Genomic DNA, 20059 nt, shown 5'->3' with positions numbered 1-20059 from the left:
AGTATGTCAGGACAACTTAGAAAGAAGCCTGTACATCTATAGCCAAGTAAATACTGAAAATATGCTAAAAATAATTTTTAGAAAGTTATGGGTACAAATCTATATAGAGATATTAAAATGAAAAAGAAGAACGTGCTAAGAACATACACTGGAGACAGGAGAATCTTTTCAAAAAATGGTACTAGGAAAGTTGGGTATCCATATAATTCTAGAACCTACCTCTTACCACTTACAAAGATCAACTCAAAATAGATGAAAGTCTTAAATATAAGACCTGAAAATACAAAACTACCAGAATAAGACATAAAGGAAGAACATCAAAATAAGCAAAACATTTTTCATAAGATCCCCAAAGAGCTAGGTATGGCTCACACCCATAATCCGAGCTACTCTGGGTCCAGGCTAAGATCTGAGGATCATAGTTCAAAGTCAGCCTGGTCAGGGAAGTCTCCAATTAACCAGCACAAATCTGGAAGTGGAGCTGTGGCTCAAGCAGTAGAGTGCCAGCCTTGTGCACAAAAGCTAAGGGACAGTGCTTCAGTACCAGTAAACACACACACACACACACACACACACACACACACACACACACACACACACACACACATCTCCAAAGCACAGGAAACAAAGACAAAAATAAATGGTATTACATCAAATAAAAAGGCTTCCCTGTTGGGTCTACAAACAACTTGCACAGAGGGCTGGGATGGTGGCTCAGTGGTAGAGTGCTTGCCTTGCATGCATGAGCCCCTGGGTTCGATTCCTCAGCACCACATAAGCAGAAAAAGCTGGAAGTGTCACTGTGGCTCAAGTGGTAGAGCACTAACATCGAGCTGAAGAACTGAGGGACAGCGCCCAGGCCCAGAGTTCAGGCCCCACGACCAACAAGAACCCCAAGATAGGGACACGAGTGGTTTTTTTTTTTCTTGCTTGCTACTGTTTCTAATGTATTAATAAGGTACCATGTGATTTTTTTGTTGCTTCATATGTCCCTCCCCCATGGTATAACCCCTGTTTTCACTGTATTTGATGTCGGTATAATTTGTGGAGGGGAAGGGAAAAAACAAAATGTTTAAATAGAGATACAGGTGGACCCATTGCAACAATGAGATGTACAAGACACTGTTGAACAAAGAACTTTACAATTTAGGTGGGGAGGGGTGGGAGTGTAGTTGTAGAGGTGGGAGGGAATGGGTGATAGGGGAAAAACAAAGGAGGAGGCAACAATGCTTGATAAGAAATGTACTCATTACCTTGTTCATGTAACTGTAACCCCTTTGTATAGTATTTTCACAATAAAAAACTTATTAAAAAAAAAAACAAAGCTGCACAGAAAAGCAACAGGGTTTAGAGACAAACTACACACCTGACAAGAGGTTAATAGCTGGAATATATTAGGAACTCTAAGGATTCAGTAGCAAATAAGAAAAAGCAATTGAAAAGTGGGAAATAGTACTAAATGGTTTTGTCAAAAGAACACACATACACACACACAACTGGCCAATAGCTATATGTAAGAATGTTCAAAATCAGTAATCATCAGAGGAATGAATGCAAATCAAAACTACAATGACATATGACTTCACTCTGATAAGACTGACTCATGTTAAAAAGATAAGATATAAATGAGTGCTGGTGAAAAGTAAACCCTTGTGGAGAAAAGTAAACCCTTGTATACCATTGGTGAGAATGTAAAATACTTCAGTCATTATGGAAAATAATAATAGAAGTTCCTCAATTTTAAAAAAAATTGAACTGCCATATGACCCATCAATAGCAGTATCATGTATGTATCCAAATAAAGTAAAATATGTATGTCCAATAGACAACTATGGTTCCATGTTCACTGTAATACTATTCATAATAGCCAAAAGATAGAAATAGCTTAAGTTCCATTGACTAATACATTAATGGATAAAGAAAATATACAAACATAGAACAGAATACTAGTCAGTCATTAAAAAGAAAACAAGAATGAAAATCTTCATTTGTGACAACATGAAGGGAATTGGAGATCTTTATGCTAGGTGCAATAATTCAGGACCAGAAAAAAAATTCAGCATGACCCTACTCATGTGTAGAAACTAAAAAAAAAACCCTGATTTTAGAAGTCAACTTAAGCATAGAATGGTCGTTACCAAAGGCTTGGGAGAGTGAGTGGTAGGGATGGGTAAAAGGTGATCAATGGGTCCTAACTCACAGTTAAATAGAAACAAGTTCTGGTGTTCTATTGCACAAGAGATTTACTATAGATAACAATAATATACTGGGTATTTCAAAAAGCTTATAAAAAACCACTGGTGGCTCATGTTTGTAATCCTAGTTATTCAGGAGGCAGAGTTCTGAAGGATCATGGTACAAAGCTAGTCCTAACAGAAAGGTTTGTGAGCCTCCATCTTCAAAACAACCAGTAAAAAGCAGGGCTAGAGATGTGGCTCAAAAGGTAGAGCACTAGCCATGAGTACCAAACTGAACAAGAGCATGAGGCCTTATTTAAACTCCACTACTGGCATGTGTGTGTGACATATGCATGCATACACATGCACAACACATACACACACACACACACACACACACACACACACACACACACACACACACAGAACTTGAGAAAAGGATTTTTAAATTTTTCACTGCAGAGAAATGATGTGAGGAGCTAGCTATGTTTAGCTGTATTTAAACATTATATAATACGTACATATATCAAAATATTACATGAGGCCCCATTAATATGTATATTTATGGTTTTATGTATCAGTTTAACATATTTGAATAAAAAACCTACAACAGAAAAGTGGGAAACACATATGAGCAAATTAAGCAAGTGAAAGAGGAAAGCCAGTGACTGAAACACTACATGTTCATCAAAACATGTCAGCCATTATCCTCTAATGAGTTGCTACTATGCATTATTATAGGTCTAAGGTCTCCAGATCATCTACTGATTTGAGTCATGCTTGTTTTTGTAAAGTCTGATGTATTTCATGTCAACAATTAATACAATTAAAGAGGCTGGGCACGGGCAGCTCACACCTAAAATCCTAACTACTAATCAGGAGACTGAGATCTGAGGATCACAGTTCAAAGCCAGTCCAAGCATACAAATCTGAGAAACTCTTTATCTCCAGTTAACCAGCAAACAGCCAGAAGTGGAGCTGTGACTCAAGTGGTAGAATGCCAGCCTTGAGTGGAAAAAGGCAAAGGATAGCTCAAAGTGCTGAGTTCAAGCTCAACTACTGGCATGAAAAAATACAACTAAAGATAATAAGCAACTTTGAGGGCCAGATAAAACATACCTGCATTGAAAATTCTGCCCAAGGGAAGCCTATTATCCAGTTGTTTCTTTCCTACTTCCACAATTCCCTCTGCCTGGAGTGCTGCATCTTAATGACTTAACCTCCCTCTCCCCACAAATCCACCTATTCAATTATCTATTAAGACTTAGCTTATAGCCAGGCACTGGTGGCTCACTCCTGTAATCCTAGCTACTGAGGAGGCTGAGATCTGAGGAACACAGTTTGAAGCCAGCCTGGTCAGGCTCATAGACTCTTATCTCCAATAAACTACCAAAAAGCTAGTGGTAGAGCACTAGCTTTGAGTACAAAAGTTCAGAGACAGTGCCCACACCCTGAGTTCAAGCTCCAGCACAAAAAAATCTTTGCTCAGGTGTCAACTCATCTCAGAAGGCTTCCAAAAACACTTCAATTACAAGCCTCTTCCCTTGAACAGTTATAAGAGGGCATATAAATTTTTCTACACAGTACTTTGTTTACTTTGGGAGTATTACAGTGGGGGGCGGGGGGAGGTAGTTTGGATCATAGAGCAGAGTACCCTGTAACCTAAGCACTGAAGGACTAATTACACAGAAATGTAAAATGAAGACATTCCATAGCATATAGTTTTCAAGGATGGGAAAACCATCCAGTATTGCTAGAGTAGAAACTGATCACTAAATTCTACACTAACAAGTAACAGGGTTCATTTGGCTGCTACTCTAGAAGCAGGAAGAAAAACTGGTTTTCAGAGATCCTAATTTAAGACAAAACAAGTCTGGAAGATAGTTAAGAGACTATTGTAGAATAATAGGACCTAGAAGACAAAAGATGCTGAGTACTGGTGGCTCATGCATGTAATCCTAGCTACTCAGGAGGCTGAGATCTGAGGATCATATTTTGACCAGACTAGGCAAGAAAGTCTATGAAACTCTTATCTCCAATCAAGCATCAAAAAATCCAGAAGTGGAGCTGTGGCTCAAGTGGTAGAGCATTAGCCTTGAGCACAAATGCTCAAGGACAATGCCCAGGCCCTGAGTTAAGCCACACACAGCAAACACACACACACACACACACACACACACACACACACACACACACATACACACACACACACACAAAATCAAAACACATTATGACCTGTGCAGTCTAACAATGATACCAGAAAGGGAAAGGATTGAGCTATACCTGATGCAGAAAAGATCACAAAAATAACCAGAGAGCATCTGGGCAGACTCACAATTCTGAACTTGGTTCTCAGTTTTGTGAGCACAGATGGATTTTTATTCTACAAATCACATAGACTATTAATTCAGATGAGGGCTGTACTTTTCCTATGGCGAGGACACTGCCTTGCCCAACAATGCAATGCCTAGAATACCAATAAGTGATCTGAAACTTGTTCTGTGGCCATCCATCAGAAAGAATGACATTGCCCCATTTGTTAGGAAATGGAAAGACTTGGAAAAAATTATATTAAGTGAAGTAAGTCAGATCCAAAGAAACATAGGTCCCATGGTTTCCCTTATTTGCAATAACTAGTATATGTCTGAGACAAGCAGAAAAGGTCAGATGAGTTGATGTTAGGTGAAATGAACCCCAAGATAAGGACTCAAGTGGTTTTTCTTTCTTGCTCTTGTTTCTAACATATTTATAAGGTGATTTTTTGTTGCTTTGTATGTCCCTCTCCCATGGTATAACCCCTGTTTTCACTGTATTTGATGTTGGTATAATTTGTGGAGGGGAAGGGAAAAAACAAATTGTTTAAATAGTGATATAGGTGGACCCATTGCAACAATGAGATGTACAAGATGCTATCTCAAAAAATGAACTTTACAACTTTGGGAGGATGGGAGGTCAGGGATGGTAAGGGGAAACAAAGGAGGAAGCAACAAACAATGCTTGATAAGAAATGTATTCATTACCTTGCTCATGTAACTGTAACCCCTCTGTACGGTATTTTCACAATAAAAAAACTTATTTTTAAAAAAAGAAAAAGAAAAAAGAAAGCATGAAGGAAAACCTGAAGAGAACATTAAGATACTAAGATAGTATCAAAGAGCGTGCAAACAAGATACTAGTGTACACTTAGCATACACAAGGTCCCAAACTTGATCCTTAGTACCAGTGTGTATCTAACTTACTCTTGAAGAGCAGCAACACTCCAATACTCAAGCCATATAGACTATTCTCCCCTTTGAACAGAAACACAAAACTTCTAACAAATATATTAGCAAGTCAAATTCAAATTGTAGTTTTTTTTTAATTCATTCATTTATTTATTATTGTGAAAATACCGTACAGAGGGGTTACAATTACATGAGCAAGGTAATCATTACATTTATTATCAAGCATTGTTGCCTCTTCCTTTGTTTCCCCTTCCCATACCCCCGCCCCGGCCCCTCACCCAATCCTCCCCCCGAAAAGTTGTAAAGTTCGTTTTTCTGACAAAACGACTTGTACATCTCATTGTTGCAATGGGTCCACCTGTATCCCTATTTAAACAATTTATTTTTTCCCTTCTCCTCCACAAATTATACCAACATCAAATACAGTGAAAGCAGGGGTTATACTGTGGGGGAGGGACATACAAAGCAGCAAAGAAATCATCTTTTAGATATGTTAGAAACAATTGCATGAAAGAAAAAAAACATTTGAATACTTATCTTGGGGTTCATTTCCCTAACATCAACTTATCTGACCTTTTCTGCTTGACTTAGACATATACTAGTTATTGCAAATAAGGGAAACCACGGGACCTATGTTTCTTTGGGCCTGGCTTACTTCACTTCATATAATTTTCTCCAAGTCTTTCCATTTCCTAACAAATGGGGCAATGTCATTCTTTCTGATGGACGCATAGAATTCCATTCTGTATATATACCACATTTTCTTGATCCATTCATCTACTGAGGGACATCTGGGTTGGTTCCATATCTTAGCTAGGGTAAATAATGCTGCAATAAACATAGTTGTGCTGGTACCTTTAGTGTGGTCTTGTTTGTGATCATTTGGGTAAATGCCCAAAAGTGGGATTGCTGGGTCATAGGGGAGCTCTATGTGGAGTCTTTTGGGGAACCTCCATACTGCTTTCCAAAGTGGGTGAACAAGTTTATACTCCCACCAACAATGTAGTAAGATTCCCTTCTGTCCACATCCCCTCCAGCATCTGTTGTTATTAAAGTTCTTGATTATAGCCATTCTAACTGGGGTGAGGTGGTATCTCAATGTTGTTTTGATTTGCATTTCTTTTATGGCTAGAGAGGTTGAGCATTTCATGTGTCTATTGGCCTTTTTTCCTCTTCAGAGAAGTTTCTCTTTAAGTCTTTAGCCCACAGCATTGAAATAGAAACAGCAATAAGAGACCTCCCATCTAAGAAAAGCCCACGACCAGATGGTTTTACAGCAGAATTCTACAAGGCCTTCAAAGCAGAGCTCACACCAATACTCCTTCAACTCTTCAATGAAATTGAAAGAGAAAGTTCACTACTGAACTCATTCTATGAAGCCATGATAACCCTCATCCCAAAACCAGGCAGGGACTCATCAAAGAAAGAGAACTATGGACCCATTTCTTTGATGAACATTGATGTAAAACTTCTCAACAAAATTTTGGCTTATCAACTTTAACAATTCATCCAAAAAATCATAAATCACAATCAAACAGGATTCATTTCAGGGATGCAAAGCTGGTTCAATATATGCAAATTAATTAATATAATTCATCACATCAACAAGAGCAAAGATAAGAACCACATAGTTATCTCAATAGATGCAGAAAAAACATTTGAAATGATCCAACACCCCTTTATGATGAAGGTTCTGGAACAATTAGGAATCCATGGAACAATCCTCAATACAATAAAGGCTGTATATGACAAACCTACAGCCAGCATTATATTCAATGGTGAAAAACTAAAGCCATTTCCATATTGTAGTTCTAAGAATACTGAACGAAAGCAATGAAGAGTTGGTTCCATATTAGAAAAATTAAGGATATAACTCACTTCATTATCAGAATAAAGAAGAAAATTCATTTTATTTCCTCTGTCAGTGTTGAGAAAACTTTTTTTCAGAACTCAATACCCTGATAAAACTAGCAATAAGAGGACATTTTAATTTCATCAAAGACATTTCTATTAAGTCATAAATAACAAAAATATTCTATATCATCACAACTAGATAATAGATATAGGTAGATGGATAGATAGATGATAGACAGACAAACAGACAGGCAGAGAGGCAGGCAGACAGACAGACAGATAGATGATTGATAGATAGATGATAGAATCCCTCTCTAGAAAATGTCAACTATAAGCTCTAATTTTTCAGAATCCTATACAGAGAATAGATCGATGAATAAAATTTAAATGGCTTTAGCAATGTACTTTTTAAACATATATACAAATTCTCTAATACTCCTCCTACCAAGAAGTATGCTCCATGTCTATTGTCCTTGAACACATGCTAAAGTTGCGTCCAACTAAATGTAGAAGTGGTGTTATATAAGTGGTGTTATGTCATGGAAGACAATGCATCTTCCTGGCTTGTCAGAATACTGGTGCTGGTACTTTAAGTACTTTGTAAGAAATCTTATAACCCTGAGATGTGTGCTCTGAGGAAGTCTAATAGCTCATAGATATGGGAGAATCATAGAAAGGATAACATTGATCAACATGCAGTGTACTCTGTTGGGTGCCCGTGGCTCAGGACTGTAATCCTAGCTACTCAGGGGGCTGAGACCTGAGGATTGTGGTTCAAAAGCCAGCCTAGGCAGAAAAGTCCATGAGACTCTTATCTCCAATTAACCATCAGAAAACCAGAAGTGGTGCTGAGACTCAAAGTGGTAGAACACTTGCCTTGAGCAAGGGGCAGCACCCAGGCCCTGAATTCAAGCCCCATAAACCATAAAAAAAAATCAGTGTACTCATAAACTAACCTGTTGAATTGAAACCCCTTTGTACAATTATTTTAAAAATAATTATAAAGTTTACCCTTTCATTCAAATAATAATAAAGTAGCTCATGGTGATACTACACAAAGTCACCCTGAGATTTTACAAAGAGAGAGATATCCATCAGTTCCAAGCTCCCTTGGCTTCTATTGCAGCTCTAGCTTCCATTTTACTGTAACTGCCAGAGAAACCCAAAAGCAGAATCTCCTAGGTGATTCATTCTTACAATTTCAAATTAACAAGAAGGGCAAGAGATAATAAAAATGATTATAATGGTTTGAACTGCTAAGTGTTGACGTGGTTCTTGTATTCACCATAGCATGTCAGGATGACCAGAAGTAGCTAATTGTAAAATGTCATAGAACAACAAAGATTATTCAGATAGTAGCTAAAATATAAAGTAGATGGGCATGACAAAAGCCGTAATTTTATTTAATGATATAAAAGGATCTGTAGATAAGTTGGGAATGTCATCTGTGTGGGAAGAGAATACTATGAATATGCTTGATTTTCCAAAACTTTATAATATAATTTTAATGTAACCCCAATCACAATCACAGCAATATATATTTTAAGGTAAACTGGAAAACTAATTCTAACTTTCATCTCAAGAGCTTATATTCATGCATAGTGTTTTCTCTGTTTTGACAGGGAACATTTGAACAGCAAGAAAAAATGATCCCTACCAGCTTTACTCATTTTTTGATGAGAACACTTAAACTATACTCATATTTTTTAAGCATACAACACATTGGTATCAACTAAACATACCACAGTGTACCACCAATCTCTTATTGAAAGTTTGTTATGACAAACATCCTGTCAGAAACTTTGATCTGTTTTATCAACTAAATTTTTGGCCCTTAAAATGTGTTAATCCCTTATTAATACATAACAGACACATATACACACATATATCATATCATATACACATGTGTACATTATACATTTTAACAGACATACATGTATATTATATATATGAAAAATGTTGAATAAATAAGCAAATAAATCAGTGAAGCTGAAAAACATATAAAAATAGGCCCACATATGGTAAGAGCTTACTATATAATAAAAATGGGTGCTGGCCAGGCACTGGTGGCTCACACCTGAAATCTTAGCTACTTAGGAGGCTGAGTTCTGAGGATCAAAATTCAAAGCCAGCCTGGGCACAAAAGTTCATGAGACTCATCTCCAATAAACTACTTAGAAAAAGCCAGAAGTGGTGCTGTATCTCAAATGGTAGAGAGCTAGCTTTGAGAAAATATCTCAGGGGAGCCCAGGCCTTGAGTTCAAGCCCCAGGATCAGCACACAAAAAATGACGCTTCAAATTGGCAATGAAAGGCTACAGTATTTAATAACAGCGTAGAGAAATTGGACTATAGGAAAAAAAGATATTGGCTATTTTCTATGCAACACATACACAATTTCAAAATTTTAAAGAATTAAACATAAATAACTATAAAAGATTAGAAGTTGAATGAAAATTTGCTAATAATCTAAAACATTTGTTGTAGACAACATTGATAAGAAAGACATAAAACATAAAAGCTATAAATGAAAGATTGTATATTTGACCATTAAAAATTATCAGTTTGACTTTAAAAATTTGAAAAAGGAAATTAAAGCAGATCTACGGAAGTGGAAAAACATCACATGCTCCTGAATAGGAAGGATTAACATCGTGAAAATGGCAATTCTGCCAAAGGCTATCTACAAATTCAATGCAATACCATCAATATCCCATCCTCATTCTTCAATGAAATAGAAGAAGCAATTCAAAAGTGCATATAGAACAATAAAAGACCCTGAATAGCAAAAAATAATCCTTAGCAGAAAGAACACTGCTGGAAGAATAACAATACCAGACTTCACATTCTACCACAAAGTCATAGTAATCAAAACAGCTTGGTACTGGCACAAGAATAGAACTGAAGACCCAGAAATGAACTCACAGACCTATAGCCACCTAATCTTTGATAAGGGGGCCAAAAAATAGAATAGAAGAAAGACAGCCTCTTCAGTAAATGATGCTGGAAACACTGGTTAAACCCCTGTACCAAACTAAAATTAGATCCTTATATATCACCCTGCACCAGAATCAACTCCAAATGGGTCAAAGACCTTGAAGTAAAAGCAGACACCCTGAACATATTACAGGAAGGAAACGGAGAAACTCTAGGGCTCCTTGGTACAGGCCGAAATTTTCTTTATAGAGACCCAGAAACTCAACAAATCAAACAAACGTTGGACAGATAGGATTGCATAGAACTTCTGCATGGCAAAGGACATAGCTAGTAAAATCAATAGAAAGCTCACAAAGTGAGAGAAAAACCTTCACTAACTATACAACAGACAAGGGTCTCATATCTAAAATATACTTAGAACTCAAAAAATTAAGTCACCCAAAAACAAACTCTCAAAGAAACAACTGTCCAATTAATAAGTGGGCTAAAGACTTAAAGAGAGGAAGAAGAGGAAATAAGAATGGCCAGTAGACACATGAAGAAATGCTCAACTTCTCTGGCCATAAAAGAAATGCAAATCAAAACAACATTGAGATTTCACCTCACCCCAATTAGAATAGCTATAATCAAGAAATCTAATAAGAACAGATGCTAGAGGGGATGTGGCCAAAAGGGAACCCTACTGCAGTATGGCTATTCCTCAAAAGACTCCACATAGAGCTCCCCTATGACCCAGCAATCCCACTTTTGGGCATTTCCCCAGATGTTTACAAACAAGACCACACTAAAGCTACCAGCACAACTATGTTTATTGCAGCATTATTTACCATAGCTAAGATCTGGAACCAACCCAGATGCCCCTCAGTAGATGAATGCATCAAGAAAATGTGGTACATATATACATTGTATATATGTATATATGTGGTACATTGGAATTCTATGCTTCCATCAGAAAGACCACCACCACCCAATTTGTTAGGAAATGGAAAGACTTGGAAAAAACATCATATTAAGTGAAGTTACACAGTCCCAAAGAAATTTAGGTCCCATGGTTTCCCTTATTTGCAATAATTAGCATCCATATGGGATAATCTTATCAGATGAGCTGAAAAGCTAATGACCATGTAAGTTGAGGCTAAGTGAAATGAACCCCAAGATATGGACATAAGAGGTTTGTCTTTATTGTTACTGTTTTAAATACACCATGTGATTTTATTATTGTTGTTGTTGTTTCATATCCCCTGTTGCATATCCCCTGTTGTCACAGTACTCAATTTTGTTTTCTTGCATCTCGTATATACATATATGTAATCTGGGGAGAGGAAGGGGGATAACAAAACACTGAAACAAGGACACAGGATGACCCATTGCAATGAAGATACCTACTGGAGAGTATATTGGAAATGAACTTTAGAACTTCGGGCAGTGAGAGGGAAGGGGAGATAGGAGTGTGGGAGCTGGGGGAGGGAAGGGATAGTAGGACAACAAGGAAGGGAAGGGGTAACAAAGATCAATAAGGAATGTACTCATCGCCTTACGCATGTAACTGTAACCCCTCTGTACAACATCTTAACAATAAAATAAAAATAAAAATAAATTATCAGTTTGAAAATAGGCACTGCTGGTTCACACCTGTAATCCTAGCTACTAAGGAGGCTGAGATCTGAAGATCATGGTTGAAGCCAGCCCAGGCATAAAAGTCCCCATGAGACTCATCTCCATTTAAACACTCAAAAACTGGAAGTGGAGCTGTGGCTCAAATTGATAGAGCACTAACTCTGAGCCAGAGATCAGGGCCAGCACCCAGGCCCTGGATTCAAGCCCTATGAATGACTTGGAGGCAGACATAGAGGAAGGTCATGGTTCAGGGCCAGCTCCAGCAAAAAGTTAATGAGAACTGCATTATAACAAAAAAGTTGGCTGAGGTGGCAACTATAAACAGAACTACACAAGAGGCTTAAGTAGGAGGTTCATTGTTTGAAGCTGAAACTAAGCAAAATGGAAGACCTGAAACTAAGCAAAATTGGAAGACCCTATCTGAAAAGTAACTAAATCAAAAATGGCTTGAAGGTGTAGTTTTAGGTGATGCTGTACCTCTTAGCAAGTGTGAGGTTCCTAACTTCACATCCCAGTACCATAAAATATCAATAACTTGTTGATATCTACACATACTAACTAAATATAGTTGAAATATTGAAAATATTTGACACGTACTAGATCCCAAACACAATACATTTCTATTTTAAAAGTCTCCCAGAAATAAGTATAGTGTATAAAAAGATCATTCACAGGGCTGGGAAGGTGGCTCAGTGGCAGAGTGCTTGCCTTGCATGCCTGAGGCCCTGGGTTCGATTCCTCAGCACCACATAAGCAAAAACAAAAAAGCCACAAGTGGCGCTGTGGCTCAAGTGGTAGGGCGCTAGCCCTGAGCTGAAGAGCTGAGGGATAGCTCCCAGGCCCAGAGTTCAGGCCCCACGACCGGACCCCACCCCCCCAAAAAAAAGATCATTCACAGAAGAAATACATAGTGAACTAAAAAAAAAAAAAAAAGCTACTCCAGCTGGGTGCCGATGGGGCTCATTTCTGTATTCCTAAATACTCAGGATGCTGCCCTGGCAGGAAAATCTGTGAGACTCATCTCCAAAACAGGAGAAAGATGGCTAAAATCAAGAATTCTAATAACAACAGATGCTGGAGGGGATGTGGACAGAAGGGAACCCTACTGCATTGTTGGTAGGAGTGTAAACTTGTTCACCCACTTTGGAAAGTAGTGTGGAGGTTCCTCAAAAGACTCCACATAGAGCTCCCCTATGACCCAACAATCCCACTTTTGGCATTTACCCAAATGATCACAAACAAGACCACACTAAAGCTACCAGTACAACTATGTTTATTGCAGCATTATTTACCCTAGCTAAGATATGGAACCAACCCAGATGCCCCTCAGTAGATGAATGGATCAAGAAAATGTGGTATATATACAGAATGGAATTCTATGCGCCCATCAGAAAGAATGACATTGCCCCGTTTAGTAGGAAATGGAAAGGCTTGGAAAAAATTATATGAAGTGAAGTAAGCCAGGCCCAAAGAAACATAGGTCTCATGGTATCCCTTATTTGCAATAACTAGTACATGTCTGAGACAAGCAGAAACGGTCAGATAAGTTGATGTTAGGCGAAATCAACCTCAAGATAAGGACTCAAATGCTTTTTCTTTCTTGCTATTGTTTCTAACATATTTATAAGATGATTTCCTTGTTGCTATGTATGTCCCTCCCCCATGGTATAACCCCTGTTTTTACTGTATTTGATGTTGGTATAATTTGTGGAGGGGAAGGGAAAAAACAAATTGTTTAAATAGGGATAAAAGTGGACCCATTACAACAATGAGATGCACAAGATGCTATGTTGAGAAACGAACTTACAACTTTGGGGGAGGGGCAGGGAGGAGGAGATAGGAAGGGATGGTAAGGGGAAACAAAGGAGGAGGCAAAAATGCTTGATAAGAAATGTACTCATGGTTTCCCTTATTTGCAATATCTAGTATAGGTATGAGTCAAGCGGAAAAAGTCAGAGAATGTGATGTTAGGAAAACGAACCCTCAAATATGTATTTTAATGTTTTTGTTTCTTTCATGCATGTGTTTCTAACGCATTTATAAGATTATTTCTTTGTTCTTTGTATGTCCCTCCCCCACAGTGTAACCCCCGCTTTCACTATATTTGATGTCAGTATAACATGTGGAGGAGACGGGGACAAACAAGTCGTTTAAGGATTCAGGTGGACCTGTTGCAACAATGAGAAGTACAAAATGTCATGTCAAAACCAGCTTTACAATGTCGGTGGGGGGGGGGGAGGGGGGGTATGACTGGGTGGGGGGGAGGGGGGAGGCTGGGAAGGGAGGTGAAGGGTAAACAAAGGAGGAGGCTGCAATGCTTGGTAAGAAATGTATGCATTATCCTGCCCATGTAATTGTAACCCCTCTGTACAGTATGTTCTCAAATAAAATAAAGTAAAATTAAAAAAAAAAAAAAAAAAGAAATGTACTCATTACCTTGCCCATGTAATTGTAACCCCTCAGTACGGTATTTTCACAATAAAAAAGATAAATAATTTTTTTTAAAAAAACAGGAGAAAGAAAGGAGTGGTGGTATGGCTAAAGTGGTAGAGTGCTAGTCTTGAGTGGAAAAAGCTGAGACAGTGCTCCGGCCCTAAGTTCAAGCTCCAGTACCACCGCACATGCACGCGCGCGCCCGCGCGCGCGCACACACACACACACACACACACACACACACACACTTTATTCCACTTTAGTAGAGATCAGAGAAAAGTAAATTAAATTTAGAGGGTAACTTCCCAAATCAGCTGTGGCCAAACCAGGATATATATTCACCATTTGTTACAAATTTGTGTTTTCTAATTTTTCTGCCTGTCCCGGGGCTTGAACTCTGGGCCTGGGAACTGTCCCTGAGTTTCTGTCACTCAAGGCAAGCACTCTACCACTTGAGCCACAGTGTCACTTCTGGTTTTTTTGAGTACTTTGCTGGAGATAAGAGTCTCACGGGGTGTCCTGTCTGGGCTGGCTTTGAACCGTGATCCTCAGAGCTTAACCTCCTGAGAAGCTATTATTATAGGCATGAACCAACAGCACCTGGCTAATGCCTATGATCATAACCATTACTTCTTACATGTTTTGCATAGCCTACAAACTTGGTAAAAACTCTCTAGAAAAGTTGCCATAAGGAAGGAAATTGGCTTTTCTACGTAGTTTTCCAACTCTTTTTATTTTTCCTTCTCATCAGAACCTTTATTTTTGAGAACATTGTTTTAGTCAATGAGGAAAAATTGTTATCCTTAACTGATGGATCCATGACCATTGTTCTTTTTTTCACTAGCTTAAATAGACTATTTGGGGACTGAATGTAGAAAGGGCACATAAAGAAGTTACATATACTTTTCTCTCAAGGGGTTCCCAGTCTAGTTGGAAAGATTGAAGTGTAAAAGAAAATCGTTTTAATACTCTAAGCTAGGATTCATGTTAAAAATAAGCACAGTATTCTAAAGGAATAGTGAGAGAAGCAGCAAAGGCTGATTTATACTAGTGGTGCCATACAAACTAGGTCTTAAACAGCAGTTTGAGTGAAGTAAGCAGAAAATTGAGGGATGGCATCTCTTTCCACTCTCTCACATTGTTCTCTCCCTATCATGCTGTTTTGTTTTGCTTTGTTTTGTGCTGGTACTTGGGCTTGAACTCAGGGACTCAGTTTTTCTGTTCACAGCTAATGGTCTACTACTTGAGCCACATCCCCTCTCCTGGATTTCTGCTGGCTAATTGTAGATAAGGGTCTAGCAGATTGGTCTTGCAGGGGTGGCTTCAAACTGCAATCCTCAGATCTTCATCTGCCTGAGCTGGCTTTAAACCTTGATCTCAGATCTCAGACTCCTGAGGAGCTAGGATTACAAGTGTGAGCCACCAGTGCCTAGCTATGCTGTTGTTTCTTAAAACATGATGGCTCCCACTTTGGAAAGCAGTCTGGAGGGTCCTCAGAAAACTAAATACTGACCTCCCTTATGACCCAGTCATACCACTTCTAGGCATCTATCCTAAACAACAGGAACCAGTATACAAGGACACGTGCACCTCCATGTTTATTGCAGCACTGTTCACAATAGCCAGGATATGGAAACAACCCAGATGTCCCACCACAGATGAATGGATCCAAAAATTGTGGCATCTATACACAATGGAATATTATGCAGCCATTAGAAAGGACAAAATAATGGCATTTGCAGGGAAATGGATGGAGCTAGAAGAAATCATGTTGCGCAAGGTAAGCCAAGAGCAAAGAGACAAACAGCACATGGTCTCCCTGATAAGTGAATGTTAAGTCCAAAATGTAAGGTGATACGACAAAATTAACAAGACTTAAGAAACAAAGGACTTCCATTCATCTGGTCGAATAACCCCATGCTGCTGATCACATATATGGTGTGCACACCGGAGGGAAACCAGGAGGACGACACAGAACTAGAGGGAATCAGGGAAAAACATACAACAGTGGGACCCATAAACTGCACTGGACATTGATCAAAATGAACTAAGCAACTCAATGGCAGCGATGGGAGGGAGGGAACAAGTGGGAAAGAGGGAACAACTGATGCTATGCAAAACAAAAAAAAATGTACGTATCATCCAATGTGGTAGAAATAACTGTATTGCAAAGCTCATAGAACTCATAAATGTTATAGATCATGATAGATAATTTGCCCCATGAAAGTTAGAATGTGTTTGTGACTTTAACTAAGAATCACTATCCCATAATACTGTGAAATTTGGGAAATTATGTAATCACTTAATCACAATAAAGAATTTGAAAAAAAAAAAAAAAACATGATGGTTCCGTCCCAGGACTCCTCTTACAAGTGTGCTCATTTACCTGCTAAAGTGCCCTGGCAGGAAAGCCCATGAGATTCTTACCTCCAGTTAACCAACAAAAAGCCAGAAGTAGAGCTGTGGCTCAAATGGAAGAGCACTAGCCTTGAACAAAAATCTCAGGGACAGTGGCCAGGGCCTGAACACTATCCCCAGGATCAGCGCACACACACAGAGACACACACACATACACACATGTACACACTCACTCACTCATTCACTCATTGAATCATTTAGGGCATGCCAAACTTTGTTCTAGATATGAGGAATGGGGCAGTGAACAAGATCTCTGCCCTCATGGTAGCCTTCAAGTCTAGTGAGAGCCAATAGACAATTACCAAATAAAATATTAAGTTCAAATAGTGGCATGTCTTACAAAGATAGTACAACAGGATAATACGACAGAGAGAATAGAGGTAAAATTGGAGTAGTTAAGATAAGGCTCAGGGGGACTGGGAAGGTGGCTCAGTGGTAGAGTGCTTGCCTTGCATGCATAAAGTCCTGGATTCGATTCCTCAGCACCACATAAGCAGAAAAAGCCAGAAGTGGCATTGTGGCTCAAGTACAGAGCACTAGTCTTGAGCTGAAGAGCCGAGGTACAGCACCCAGGCCCAGAGTTCAGGCCCACAACTGGAAAAAAAAATATAAGGCTCAGGGATCTCTGAGGGGATCACATGTGAATGGGGACTTGAATAATGAGAAGGGTTAAGGCATGCAAAGAACAATCCCAGTGGAGCTAACAGTGAAGAACAGAGGTCTTGAAATAGGAGTAAACTTCATATGTTCAAAAGCTAGAAAAGCCAGGTATGGCAGGAAAAGAGTGAATATAAGAGAAAGTAGTTCAAATTAATGTCAAATAAGTAGAGAGAGGCAAGGTCATATATGATCTAAAAATCCAAAAGTGGAGGTGTGGCTCAAGTGTTAAGAGTGCCAAACTTGAGTAAAAATGCTAAGAAACAGAAGCCAGACCCTCACTTCAAGCCTCAGTACCCGCACAAAAATGAGGCTATTTAAAATTTTTCTGCCATCTTAATCCTCAATCTCATTCTTAGATAGAAACTTGCTTTCTTGCCTTCAAACTTTCAAATTTCTAAGCAAACTAAGGACAGAATGCTCCCACATACTGTGGTCTGTTGCTTCTTTGAACCCTGGTTGGACAGAATACACAGAAGCTAAGGAAACTAAGGTCTGAATGGAGGCTGACAATCTGGGTTCAAATTATAGTTCTTCCAATTGTTGTGACAAGTAGGGGAGATTTTCCTTATTTTTTTTACATCCACTTTCTCATCTATGAAGTAGAAATGAATAATACAACTCACTTCACATACTGTATGAAAAAAGATAAGATGATGACATGCAAAATGTTTAGCACAGGGCTTGGCACAGAAAGAACACACAATAGATTGTTATTAAAGGAACAGTAGATCAACTGCAAGTGAACTTGTGGGCATAGGCCAATAGGATAGACAAGAAAGGGGAAGGAAAATAGTTCTTACAAATCTCCAACATACTCTAGGTCTCAGTTGTACTTTCCTTTGTCAGATTAAGGAGCTGAATGGAGTAGAAGAACAAATCTACTACAGGCCTGCATTAAAGATACAAGATAAAATGATCTCTCTTCTTACTAAGTTGGCCAGCCTTTGCAAGTGAGTAACAAAACTTATTTTAAATTGGATCATGAAGAGATAAAAATTACAAGATATACCAGAACTAATATGTTAAAATCCAATTACAACTTAAGAAGTCTATGTGTTCATATGAGACTATTCACAAAAATCTAGAGAAGCAGGAACGATGTGATTCTAATTTTGCAGAAGGAAGAAAAGGACACCTGTGTGTAATTGAACATAAGCCCATGGAATGTATTTGGAAGGCTTTATATAAACTGACATAATAGAAGTGACTCCTAGGGGAAAAAACAAGTGAGCAAAAGATATGGAAGGGCAATTTAATTTCCTTTTATTACATTTCATTTTTATGCCATGGGTATATTTAAGATTGTTTGGCAAATAAATCTCAATTTAAATGAAATCAAATTAAATTAACAACTCAGAGCTCATTTCCTTAGGGAAGATCTAGGGAAATTTCAGGCTGTACTCAACACCAGTTAGTGTATAAAGTTCATGATTTGGGATAGATAATAGTGGATGGGTTTGAAAAGTAAGAAGTAAGCAAAAGACAGTCTAACACTTAAGGAAAGCATTTTTTCCTGTCTCTAAGATTTTGGAAAGGAAATGATTCAGATGCTTTACCTGTGATGTTACTCTTCAAAAGAAATTTCTATGAACCTCTGGAAAGATGGTGGCATCATCACAGTTAAATTCCCTAGGTATCTCTGACCAAACAGATATTTAGGGTCCCAGCACACACTTCACCTCAAGAGATCCACTCATTCTAATATAGAAGAAATCTCACCGTAGAAATGCAAAAGCAGAAATCAGTGAAGATTTCAGAAGCAGCATGCTTGAGTGGCTTCAGCCATGACCTGAGCTATCCCAGACAGCATCGGGAGACCCAGAAGGACACACCTGGAGAGCCTCCAATCAAACCTTAAACAGAGGACCACTCTAATACTGAAGAAATCACACAGCACTGTGGAAACAGTGGTTACACAAGGAAAGAAACTAGCACAGATCTCAGAAGCAGCGTGTAGACCCCTACTGAGAGGCTGCTGCTGCTACTGCACTGCACAGAAGAGAGAGACCCATCTGAAACACCACACCACAGGAAGAAGAGTTAGAGACCATCACATCCACACACAGTGGTCCCTCACTAAGCACATACATAAAGAAAACAAAAACAGCTCAAGTAAACAACCTCACGATGCAAGGAAAACTGCTAGAAAAACAAGCACAAATCAAACCTAAAACTACTACATGGGGAGAGATAGCAATGATTATGGTAGAAATCAACAAAATAGAAACAAAAAAAATATATACATAAAATCAATGAAACAAAAAGCTGATTTTTTTAAGTAATACAAAAATTTTGAGAGGTCAAATTAGTAGTATTTATTGGAAAGCTGCCAACTGCAGGTGGACTTTTGTCACAAAGACCTGAAGCCCTTTTAAAGGCCTAAACCACATAACCAGTATGAGAAATTAAACCTAACGAAAGTGTTATTCATAGGCACAGCAAACTGGATGTGAATACTAAATCTAACAAAAGTGTTACTCACAAGCAGAGCAAACTAGATGAGGATACCTAATCCTAAAAAAAGTGTTATACACTGGCAAAGCAAACTGGATGAGGATACTTAATCTTAACAAAACTGTTATAATAGGCAAAGCCAACTCTACAGGGGAACAATCAGGAGCAATCAGGACCCCAATTATCTAAGGGAAACAAGACTTTCTTGGAGCTTAACAACTCAGGACATATCTACAATCTAAAGAATGTCCTCTATCACTTCTACAGCTCTCAAAAAGTCCCCCTC

The sequence above is a fragment of the Dipodomys spectabilis genome, unplaced genomic scaffold (genome assembly GCF_019054845.1).
Source record: "Dipodomys spectabilis isolate Male_0828 unplaced genomic scaffold, ASM1905484v1 ptg000328l, whole genome shotgun sequence".
Classification (NCBI taxonomy): Eukaryota; Metazoa; Chordata; class Mammalia; order Rodentia; family Heteromyidae; genus Dipodomys; species Dipodomys spectabilis.
This window is presented reverse-complemented; position numbering follows the sequence as displayed.